This window comes from Coloeus monedula, assembly GCF_965178545.1.
Source record: "Coloeus monedula genome assembly, chromosome: 1".
NCBI classification, from domain to species: domain Eukaryota; kingdom Metazoa; phylum Chordata; class Aves; order Passeriformes; family Corvidae; genus Coloeus; species Coloeus monedula.
Genome location: NC_138781.1, coordinates 123,619,555 through 123,632,121, shown reverse-complemented (window position 1 = coordinate 123,632,121; position 12,567 = coordinate 123,619,555). Strand labels below are relative to the sequence as shown.

Genomic DNA, 12,567 nt, shown 5'->3' with positions numbered 1-12,567 from the left:
GCATTAGTTAACTTGTTACATAGATGATTTCCCTCATAATTATAGAGAATTTTGCTGCCTTGTTTTTCTCTTTTTCTTTGGCAAACAGGATTGTTTCAGTAGTGGTAATAGAGTTGCCTGTTGCTATTGTGAGTTTAGCCAGCTGTGAAGCTGCACTTATGTTTGTTATTACCCTGCACTTCATTATGAAATGCAGCCTATTAATTATTTCACTAAAATGTAGCTGCTGGACCTGTGGGACATTCCCCATTCTCCTGTTGCTTTACATTTCCATTCATTTTAATGGCAGTTCACGCAGTTTCTTTACATTTATATGTAATTTCCCTTGGCTGTCACTGCCTGCTCCTTCTAGATACTTCAGTCAATATTTTCCACTGTTGCTGAAATTCATGTTTCTGCTGTGGAGCTGTCATTGTAACTCCCAGTCCCTTATTTCCTCCTCGATGCTATAGTTGAACACTGAGGCATACAGGGGTGGAGGTCAGGGGTGCAGCACTTCTGATTCACTGTAGAGCAGCTTTCCAGAATAATACCCATTTTTCAACACTAAAACGTTTGACCTGTAACCCTTCTTGGTTGCTGCATTTGACTTAATAGCTCCATTTTTTTCCCCCTTTGGCTCTGTTTGGTATTGCAGTGGACTTGTTGGGAAGTTAATAGCTATCACGACAATTTTTATTTTCTAAATGAAACAATGCCCCCTGGTGCTCTAGGATTTGAGAGGTCTGATTTTATAGTCAAAATAAAAATAAAACCAAATAAAATCTTTTCAGACAGATACTTACTGTTCCTAAATCTGCCAGCTACCACTCAAATGCTGTCACTGTCACTCACAGGGGATGGGGAAGAGCACTTGTCAGCACTGAGCAACAAAGAGAAGTCACCAGGAGAGTAACAGGGAGTAAAAGCAAATTGCAAAAGAGACAAGTCCATTAGGCAGGGTAAAAGCAAATTACAGAAGAGAAAAATAAAATGAAACAGTTAAAACAAGAAATAGTCTAATGAAAGAACAGTTGGAGAAAAGTAAAATTAAAACTGTCTGCTTAATGAAATGTTAAATCTAGATAGTGATAGAGAAGAAGCAATAATATTAAAAAATGGAAGTACTTTTTTATAAAAAGATTTCATTTAATAAAGGTATTACAGAAGAAAAGGACAAAGAGGGTAAGTGTGAAAAATAGGCAATGAAGAGCATTAAATTAAAATGTCAAATATAAAAAGAAAGAGAGTATGGAAGTATATGTAAGTGCATGAATGCTACAGGAATTAGTAGAATAAATGTAGTTTGATATTTTCTGTGCCTAACAAAACAGATTATTGATGCAGAAATTTAATCCAAAATACCATCAGAGTTTAAATGTAAGCAAAGCTGATAAGCAATGAAATGAAACAGTTGATCTCTCTTCTGTTGGGCTTGTCACTAGCATTTGATTCTGTAAAAATTAAGATGCTAAATTACAAAATTATTCTTGATGTGCATGGCATGCATGGGAACCACAAGAATGTTGCTTGTCCTGGTTGCAGACAGCAAACTCCAGCACAGCATGCCTTCCCGCAGCCTTGCAGCTGACGGGCGCCTCAGCTTTGGAAGACCAATCAATAGAGCAGAGACTGCCATAAATCACCGTCTCAGATGGAGTGCAGGGCTATGAACACTACCAGTGCTATCTATAAAGCCAAAACAGACACAAAAAACCCCCCCCAACAAATAAAGGCAGAAGAAAGGCACAGGAAACCACCCCTTGCTGCAGCTGCAAGATGTGTAAACAAGCTGCACTCTCAGGTTTTTTTCAGTCACAGGCAAGGATAAAATAGCACAGCTCAGAAGCAGGGATGACTGAAATGGCTTTAAGGTAGCTTTATGTTCCCACAGTCCTGGAGCAGCAATGAGTCAGTCAAGTCCCTCTCTGTAAGTTAGAATAGCCTGAAGGCTGCTCTAAATCATTCTGGCTGCCAGTGACCCTGCAACAGCAGAGAGGGGTTGCTGGGGCATAGCAAAGTCTTGGCTGCACTTCCCTTCCTTTGGCCATGTCCTCTAGCCCATCCAGAGGAGCTGTTGGGAGGGGGGTGAGGGGGTGTCAGGGGAGAAGAAGAGAAGGAAAAGCATGGAAATGGCTGTGATGCCTGTTCTGCTGGAAGACCCCTGCTTCTGCTGTGGCTGGCAGAGGTCCAGTGGCTGGCTGTGGTCGGAACTGATCCCAGCACAGGCAAGAAGAATTCTCTGATTGGGCCATGGCCAGGTGCAGTGGTAGGGTTTGGTTTTATTAACCTGATTTTCAAAGGCATTTTTTGAGAGTTCTTCAGATTATATGGAGTCCCTTTTCCATGGGAATCTCATCTGTTAGTGACTGGTTTGTAGGTCCTACACACGTGCAAGTGTTCATATTCTGTGACCACCACGGTCAGTTTTGTATCAGTGTTAATGAGATATTGTCTCTACCCAGTACTATCTGGCCTAGCAGTAGCAGTATTTAAGTTAATACTGCTATGTGGATTTATGCCATTAAGTGTAGCTCATGATTTTAATTTTGTTTTTATTTACCTGCTCTTATAAACTAAAAATATTCCCCAATTTGTGAGAAAAACATGAGGCTGTGATTTAATTTGCTTACTTCTTTTTTTTTTTTTAAGAGGAATATTCTAAATAATATTAAGAACAAATAACAGCAATCAATAATCCCAACTCCAGATACTTGCATTTTATATTGTGATGGTTTGATGCTGTTGTCAGTCACCTCTGAATGATACTACATGTGATGGAAGCTAGTTAAGAGTGTAATTTGTTTCCAAACTCTTCTGTAAATGTATCAATCTCACTACTTCAGTGTGAGCAAAATGCTTGTGGCTTAAAAGAAGACCATGACCGTCTTAAAAGAAGACCTTCTCAAGCCAAAGGGCATACATTCTGAAACCTTCCCTTTCTCTCACTAAACAGTGAACAGCCCAACCTTACTAGTGGGTAGTCAGAACTGAAATTTACCAAACTGGTTAGTCACATCAGGTTACTGAGTGGACTGTTAGAGGCGATCCTGCAGCAGAGGAAAAATTATTATCCCTTTAAAAAGTTCCTCAAAAGCATTCCCAAAATTTTGTTTTCAGTCAACTGGGTATTTCATGATGTGCAACAGAAGTAGAGTGATGTTTTGAAGTACTGAGCAAAACCATTGGTCTTATAAGTAGTAGACATCTCCATAAGTTATGCAGAGACATATTCTTAACCTGCACATGTACTGTGTAAAGGTTTTAGCTTGTACTTGAAGATCTATTTTAGCAAAAGTGTGAGGTGCTACCTTCCCTGCTGACTAAACCTCCATTAAGGTCGAAGTGGAAGGTCATGGAAATTCCGTACACTGCCTGTAACCTGAGACAAAAGGATATGATCTCTTTATGAGCAAATGGTAGAAGAACGGTAGTTTGTACCCACAGGTGTGGTGTGCATGTGAGGGAGCACAGAAGCTATAATGAAATGTAATGCCCTTGATACTATAGCTTATAATGTCTTGGCTTTTTCTGATAGTTTAGAACAGAAATTTTTTAAGGAAAAAAAGGAAATATGCATGTGTTGGTTGGATGTATGTCAACACTGGTTGACACAGTCAGCAGCTGAAGACTAAATCTTCAGGGTGTAAATTCTTTTAGCTCAGTTGATGCCAGGAGAGTTGTGTCAGACTGCAGTACTTTAAGCTCTGTCCTGAGGACACCCAGTACCGTCAGCAGGAACTGCATACATGGAATCAGTAGAGTTCCTTGGAAAGGATTCAGTGCTTTCCTGCCAGGAGCTCAGCACCAGTAGTGGTCTTGAAGATCTGGTGCTGCCAGAAGAGACACATAACCTCTGTCTGCTGCCTTTGATCACAACTGAGGGGAAAACTGTTCTGTGTTATCTTCAAGTCTGAAAACTGCTAACATCCCAAAACGTTGAAGGTCATCTGACTCTGTGGGATTTCCCTGTTGCTCTCTTCTCCCTGGCCTTTTTAGGTAGGACAGATTGCAACAATTCATGGTGGTGTGTGGGAGATGCTTTCAGAGTTACCTGTGACAATCCAAACATAAAGACCTTCCTACAATGGTGAGCATTTCATCCCATCCACAGTATTTTCTTAAAAGAGCCTACTGGGTAGGTACCTCTGTTTTAGCAGCAGGATGGAGCTGAAATCATGTCCTGACATGCAAGCATTTTGGATTATTTAATAACTTAATTTTTCCTTGAGCATTGATAGCTTAGTCTGTCATTTATTTGTTTGATATTTTATGATCTGATGATTTCTTCTCACATATTTTAGTCAGGCATATTATGTATCACTTTTGCTTTATGTTTTCTATTACTGGGAATTAATTTTTCACAGAGTATCTCCATTTAATTATATAATACAATCACATGTGCATTTGCATGAATAGGAAGAATCTGTTCTAATTTAGCCATTATATATTATGCTATCTTGGGTTTTCCAGTAAAAATTCCCAAGTTTTTTGTTTTAGCATAACAATAGTCATATTCATTGCTTCTTACATTTTAACAAAAGCACTCAGATGCCAGTTCATAGATTGACATAATCAGCTTTGTCTCTTAATTAGAAAAGAGAATAAAGCTGTTTAAGGGTGTCAATAAAATGACAGATGCATCATTAACAGAAGGCTACATTGGATCAGAATGGTGCAAATAGTTGGAATTGAAATGTTAAAAATTTTTACTGGTAACCTTTTGTTTCTAATTTTCATTTTCTTGGGATTCTTTCATAATTGAAAAATAGCAAAGGTACATAATATATATATATGGAATGCTTGTTGGTGATGGAGAACTCAAGTTTATAATTAGAGTAGAGCTATAGCTAGGAAAACTTACTACTCAGGATTTCTGCCTACCCTCAAAACAAAATTCAGCATGGCCAATGCACCCTTTGGCCATGCCTTTGGTAAGCTCCTCATCACCCCTAAGATGTCACCAGTTGTGTATGAGCAATGGGATAGCATGTAGATTACAAAATTCAGGACTAACCCTATGCCTGACTTCCTGGTGCAGCACAGGGTATGAAATCTTTCCACTGAATATTCAGTTTAATATTGACTTCAGTGACTCCATATTTCTCCAGCAGTTTATGATGCTGTTGATACCCACATATCCTTTGGAATAAAGGACGTTTTTGTACTGCACTCATAAGACACAATAGCTTTCAGTCAGAACAAACAAAAATTACAGAATCTGACAAAATTGGAAATATTTAAACACTGGGACAATGGGAATGCATGTTTTGGGATTCAAGTATACAGGTGGAGATAAGATTGCATGCTGCATCTATGATCTGTCAGAGGTGGCTCATCCAGCAGGGTCTGATATCCCGGGCATCCACAAGACCCAGCATTTCATATCAGCTTTACTGGCAACCTGCGCTAGAGGATTTTCAGGTTTCCTACCAATCCAACTGTCTTCTGGCAAGCAATACTGAGGTCCTTCCTAGGAAGAAATCGGCACAGTTTTGTCTATTTGGCACCAGTCATATGATACAATTCGGGGTGCAAATGGTCTGGCTGCTAGGTCACATAGCAAGACACGTGAGAGTCCATCTCTGAATGTACTCTAGAACACCCACACCTACAGCCTTCTGTGCTAGATGAGTGCTGTGCAGCCAGTCTTGAAACCCTTTCAGCATGGGGAATGATGAATGGGTGAGTCACCAGCCTATAGTCCTGAGTTCACATGCATGGATTAATGTCGAAGAGGTGTTCTAAGTCTTAGTCTCCTTCCCATATGAATCCACATTCTTTTCATTAGAACCTCTAAAGCTCATTATCTCTTCAACAGAAATGTTTTTAACTTTCAGGATTTCATGAAGTTTTGACACTTCTGTGAGTTTTATGTCTCTTGTATAGACAGCTGCCTCATCTGCTGTTTGGGAATCAGCATTTAATTATGTGGGGCTCCAAAACAGTTGTAATGGTACCCAGTTGAAGTAGCTGGTTGAAAAATATTGAACACTTCATTAATAAAATTTCTAATTTTCAAATTAGAATGGGATGGGGGTGAGCAGGTTGAGGAGCATCAGGTAGTTTGATAGACAAACAAACAGACATACAGACTACTGAAATCTTATCCTGTCTTCCCTGAGACAGGCCCAACAGACAACAGCCCATGTGATATGGAGGATTCCCTGTCCTCTCTGAACACAGGGACTGAACTAAACACAGTGACTTACAGGATAGGGAGCAATGGGAATAAGTTCCTGCCCGGTGCAGCAGGAACATCACCTGTGTGACCACCTCACCTCCTCAGGTGTCTGGCGTAACAGGGGTGAGGCTCTGTGAGTGTAACTGGACAATAGTGAGGACGCAGGTTCATCTAGCATGCACGGGTCACTAAGGTTAAGTCAGCCTACACCCTCTGTCAAAACCGCTTCCAGACAGAAAGAAGACAGGTCATTGTCATAGGAAACTCTTCTGATGGGAACAGAAGGCCCAACATGCAGACTGGACACACTTATTCGGGAAGTCTGCTGCCTCCTGGGGCCCAGCTTAAACATGTCAAGAGAAACCTTCCTACTCTGTTATGGCCTTCAGATTATCATCCACTGCTGTTTTTTCAGGTGGTAGCCTGAAAGTCTCAACAAGAAATCTGAGGGCAGTCGAGAGACCTCAGGGCTTGGGACAACTGGCTAACGCATCAGGTGCACAAGTAGTGTTCTCTGTTTGCAGGGAATGATGGGGGAAAAACAGGAAGAGCCAGCAGATCAATACCTGTTTCACCCATTTTTCATCATGGGTTGGCTGAGTTTTGGGCTCTTGTATTTAGTTTGCAGGAAAGACATGGAGGCAGTGGAGCATGTCCAGAGAAGGACAAGGAAGCTGGTGAAGGTTCTGGAGCACAAGTCCTGTGAGGAGAGGCTGAAGGAGCTAAGGTGGTTCAACCTGGAGAAATGGAGGCTCAGGAATGACCTAATTGCTCTCTACAACTCCCTGAAAGGAGGTTGTAGCCAGGTGGGGGTCAATCTATTCTCCCTAGTAACAATAGGTAGGACAAGAGGAAATGGCCTCAAGTTCCACAAGGGAGTTATAGATTGGATGTCAGGAAAATTTCTTTATCAAAAGGGCAGTCAAGCATTGGAACAGGCTGCCTAGAAAAGTGGTTGAGTCACAGTCCCTGGAAATACTTGTGTAGAAGTGACACTTGGGGGCATGGTTTAGTAGTAGACTTGTCAGTGCTAGGGCAGTAGTTGGACTTGATGATCTTAAAGGTCTTTTCCAGCCTAAATTACTCCATTATTCTATGAAATTACTCAGTTGGACAGTATCTGGTTTTGAAAAAAGAAAATAAAAAGATAAAATATTTTCATAAATAGCCAAGTCTTGGATTCTTCAGAAAGATGATCCTTTATAACCTAAATATTATTTTGTGCAGGAAACAGCTAAGGAAAAAAATGAAACAAGTATTCATTTGCAATTCTAATGTCTCTGATTACAGTCCCCAAGTTGACATTTGCTCACTTTAATTAAAAAAATTGAGAATTTTATTTTTGTTTTCTACTCCATATTTCATAGCAAAGGGATTTAAAACATGTTCAGACCTACACTGTCCCAGTTACTGTTCCATCTTATGATCTTCAGTTAAAAATATTTTACTTTCTTTGACAACAGAATGAAAATTTATTCTTGATTTACCTAAAACTGAAATTAGTTAGTTTGCCTAAAACTGACAAGGTTTGCATTTGAGAGAACTCACACAAATACAAGGCTAGAAGCTTCATTTAGGTTTAACCCTTGTGCCCTTGAACACAATAGAGTTTACATAAATATTTAAGAAGGGCAGCCACAGACCAATTAAAGGAATATATTTTCCAAGCATCAAACCATTGTTTTCCGGCAGTGCACTGATGCTCTTAAATTAATACATATTAAATCTGTTATGGGCTTAGCAGAGTTTTAGGGTCTGGAGAGGGAAAAGCAGATGAGAGCACCCCAGGGGGAGGTCGGGCAGAGATTGCCTGTGAGACACACGACCCACTGCGCAGCTCACAGTGTCTGTGTGGCTGAGGATGGCTGCAGGCTGCTCTGCAAATCTGCCTGAGGAGGACAGGGCACCACCATCCCTCTTGTTAAGTCCTTCTCAGCATCCTTGGAAAAGCTGTGGGCAAGTTGAGAAGGCTGTGACTGGCTTCATTTTGATATTTGCTAAATAAAATTGAGGAGCAGCTGTTTTGTGGGAAATATATTTAAGGGCTTTTTTTTTTTTTTTTAATTTAAAAATAAAAATGTTTTCAGATACTTCAGAATTCCCCTTGTACTGAGAGATCTAGTTTCAGGCTACTCCTTCCCAAGATTGCTTAGTAAAAGTGTGCACTTTTCATATCCACTCACTTCAGACCCGGGAGTCCATCAGATTGCTGTTTCGTGGTGTGTAGTATGAATTATAGAAAGGTGCTCCTCATACGTACATTTATGTGAAAAGTATTTATTTTCCTGGGTTCCCAGACCTAGGAAAATAAATTTGCAAGTAATCGCATTTGTTGCTCCCTAATTGTGGCAGCTTGTTAAGTTCAGTATGGACTATGAGAAAGTGTGATTTGAAAAAGACCCATATGCTTTTGAATGCAGGGGTAGAGCCAGAGCAGACCTCAGGGTGAGAGAAGGAGGGAAAGGTACAAGTGAAATAAATAACAGAGATGAGAAGTTTTGGAAGACGAGTAAAAAAGCACATCTAGGAAGGGGGAAAAAAGGAGAGACTTGTTGCAGCTAGTGAAAAGCCAAAGATAAAGAGTGCAGATTGCAGCATGCTTTCTGCTGAAATAGATCACCTGCAGTTTCTGCTGTGAGAACTAAAATAGTTCAGATGGAGAAACAGAGATGTTAATCTAGGCTGGTGGCAGAAGGAGATGAGGCAGAAGAGAATGAATGTTTGTGGGGAATCCTGTTACAAGACTGTTTCTCTTAACATGTGCAATACACTTGTAGCACTGGAAGGAAAAGAGGGAAAAGAAGTATCTGGAAAGCAAATATGAATAGCTGAATAATCTTTGAAAGAGAAGAACACCTGCTAATACTGTGTTCATCTTACAGACTTTAAAGCTTTTGAAACGTTGACCTAAGTACCATATTCAAATTCTGCTTTCCTATGATATATGCCTTACTGACAGGATTAGTTACCTTCTCTCATTATATCAACTTCAAGTTTTATTTGCAAATAAGTGAACTAAATAAGGTACCTGGGGCATTTTTGTGTTTATCCAACTGTTGAGACTATACTTTGGAATTTTTCAATACATTTTTGAGCAAAATATGTCCTGACTGTTAATTCTGTAATACAATTTGTGAAATGTGTGACATCTGAAGCTCATGGGGGAGAGGAGGGAAATTGCTTGCAGATCACCATGTGCTTCTGTGTGTCCACTTGGGGAATGTATGGCCATAATGGTGGGAGTCAAGAAATTGTTAATTAAAAGTCTTCTCAGCTGTATTGCATCTTTTTTTTTAAAGATAAAATGCAAAATCTCTTCTTCTTCTAAAGCTATGCACATGGAGATTTTTAGGCAGAGTAAGTGGCCACGTTTTTCTAGTTAATTACCTCAATAAATCAGGAGTGGGTTGCTGGTGTTTGAAAATTCTGTGCATGGTAGACAGAGTGAGGGAGGGAGCAGTTTTCTGCAGTGTTCTGTTGCTGGTCTGTAATGGTATATAATGCACTCAGGTCAGAAAGGTGGTACGGATACTCACAATGCCATCATGGCTATAACATCCGAAGCTTACTGGGGAAAAAAATTACAGTTAAAACCCCCCAAAATATTACAATAAAACTGTTTGTGTTATATGTTATATGTTACAGCATATAAGGTGTTTGTGTTACTGCTACCAAAAAAAAAAAAAATTGCAGCACCACTCAGTTCTTCCCATGATAAATAGGATTGCATAAATGCACGTGTGTGCATATAGAAATAAGTATGCTTATATACACATAATCTGTGTTGATGAATGCATGTGTACACACACACATGCATCTGAATGAAGTGTATTTGCTTCTTGAAAATGGCTAATACTCCCTGAAGGGGGAAGTGGAGAGAGGGAGGGATTTTATCAGTACTAGTTGATCTCACAGTTGAGGGTGAATTTTGCAGTGAACAATGCAGACATGCACTGTAGAAAGGCTGTTCCTGTCTCTGCCTAAGACAGCAGACAACAGATGGGTGTGGGAAGACAGGAGAGCACGGTGAGGAAACTGGACAAGACTCACCAACAGCCTTACTTGTTCTCTATGCCAGTGTGGTATGGCTGTGGTTCACTGTGGTGGCTGTGGTGGCCAGGATTCAGGAAGGGGTTTGACTGAGGATGAAGTGGAAGTGAAAGCAATACCCAGACTAAGAACATATTGCAGGAGATGAGAGCAGAGGCTTCCCAGATGTGAACAGGAGCTTGGTTTGAGAAGAAAGTTGACAGTGGGTGGGCAAAGGGGCTGAATGGTGGTGGCAGGTCCATGGAGGCATCCCAAGAGGGATGGGCAGTCAGGGTGGAAGTATGCAGAAGAATCAGGGCCAGGAGAAAAACATTTTAATCTGGGTGGGTCATAAAAACTGACATCAAAAAACAAATGTGAGAAGAGAAAAGACAGAGTTAGGGGAAATCTAGGGGAGTCATCATCTTGGCTACCTAAGTGAGCAATTCTAATCTATCTGTATCATTAATAAAGACCAATACTTCCAAAAGGCTCCTTTTCTCTTGGTGATTATAGAGAACTTAAAAGATGTCTGGTTAACCAAGATTCCAAACTTCTGGATGGCTCAGTTATATTAAATGAAGGCTCTATTTTCATTACCCTTTTTGTTCTAATGATCATCCTGCATTATTTAGCTTTTGTGCAGTTCTATAGAAAACAATACTTGATTTTTGCAATAATTTTTTTTCCTTCTGAAATTATATACTGCATTCTCAAAGAAAACACTGTTGCTGCATACAGAAGCAGCAATATCTTTTCATCTAGCATTCTCCTCTCTTTCCTTGTTACCAGGGTTTTTAAAATGTGATAATGTCCCACCACTGTTTCTGAGATTTCCTGAATTTATTTGTTTGCTCTTTATTACGTAAGGAATGATTTCTGCCTGTTTGAATATATTTCTGTGGGGAGTGCTGACATTCTTATCCACACTTCACTTGTCACTTCCAGGCCAGACGGTTAATATGATTTCCTACTATGAGCTACTTACTGTGTACAGTTTTAACATGTGTTGCAGCAAAGCAGTATACTGAAGTGCAGAAATGACTTATGAAAGAGGGGGATATCAGATAAAAGTCATCGGGTTCTCTTTGGTAAATTCATAAGTATGTGCAGCATAAATACGTTCCTAATAGGAGTAAAAGGAAATACAGGTGGATTTTATATTCTCATCCCATCCTTCTCACATGAATACGAGGGAAAAAATTGTTTATGTTTGTGGATAATACCTAAAGAGGAGTGTCTGCAAGCCTGCAAAGGAGGGATTAGCATTCCAAATGGTGAACTGGAAAACACAGAGGACTAATCAACAGCATCTGGATGGGAGCACAGTCTTTTCTCTGGGAAAAGGCTGAGGGCTGTAATGGTTCCCAAGTTGGATTTTTATTAACATGGTGGTGATTTTGCGCAGAAAGCTGAGGTAATGCTGGGAGGCAAAGGGTGTCACCCTTGAGATGGAATAGGTGATTGCGCTGCTGTGCTCAGTGCAGGACACTGCCATAGAGAAAGGTGTGGGTTAATGCTAGAAAATCAAGACAGAAGTGACACAAGTATGTAGAGGTCTAGAAAACAGTTATCAGGAAATACTGAAAGAAATTGAGGTTGTTTAACCTAAAGAAGACTAAATGAGAACGTAATAAGTACCTTTAAATACATTAAGTGTTCCTGCAGAAGTGAAGGGAATCATTTATTCTCTTATCCTTTGCAGGCAGAATGAGAAGTAGTGGGCTTGAGGTACAGCATGAAGATAAAGGTTAGATGTGAGGAGAAAGAGATTGCTTGGGGAGACTGTAGAGACTGTTACTGAGTATCTTCAAGAAGGGCATAGAATAATATAAGAAAGACACCAGTGCATAGCACCCTACCTGGGGTACAAGGTATGAAATAAGTAACCTCTTGTCATCTCTTCTAAGCCTATTTTTCTTTGATTAAGGCTGAATTAAGAAAGGAAAAGTCCTTGGCTGGACAAATAGCCTCAAATGTAAAATGTAATAGAATAACCTTGGGCTTGGTCAGGGAAAGTGTTGAGTAGTCATGGCTGCTCTCACTGCCCTCACCCAGAGAAGAAGCAAAGTGGGATTGCAAAATGAAGGCTATGAGCACTAAATCTGTATTAATTTTTAATGCTGATGAATTATTGTCACATTGGCCAGGTCTTGTCTTCACCATGACTCCTATCCTGGCTGTTATGAAAATTTACATTACATTTGGTAATGTAAAATTTCTCAGAATTTTCAGCCTCTAATAAAGCCTGAGCCACAAGCTCTTTTTTGGTGGGTTTCCATTTTAAAACTGTTCAGATTACTTTCCCGTGATGGCATTTACTTGCCTTTTGGCTTTTTAGGCAATGTCCCAACTGGTAACTACAAGTAGAGGTA

At 40.0% G+C, this 12,567-nt stretch overlaps 1 protein-coding gene across 2 annotated transcripts in view; it reads left to right on the top strand.

The window, feature by feature from the left end:
• The first annotated feature begins 3,829 nt into the window (after window positions 1–3,829).
• Window positions 3,830–12,567, top strand: part of CYP7B1 (cytochrome P450 family 7 subfamily B member 1) — a 36,526-nt gene continuing 27,788 nt past the window's right edge. Inside the window, exon 1 of one of the 2 annotated variants that reach the window (XM_082280473.1) lies at window positions 3,830–3,978. The gene's annotated coding sequence lies outside the window, so the exon portion shown is untranslated. Of the gene's footprint in view, window positions 4,070–12,567 lie in introns of both variants that reach the window. The other variant, XM_082280474.1, reaches the window with a different exon arrangement.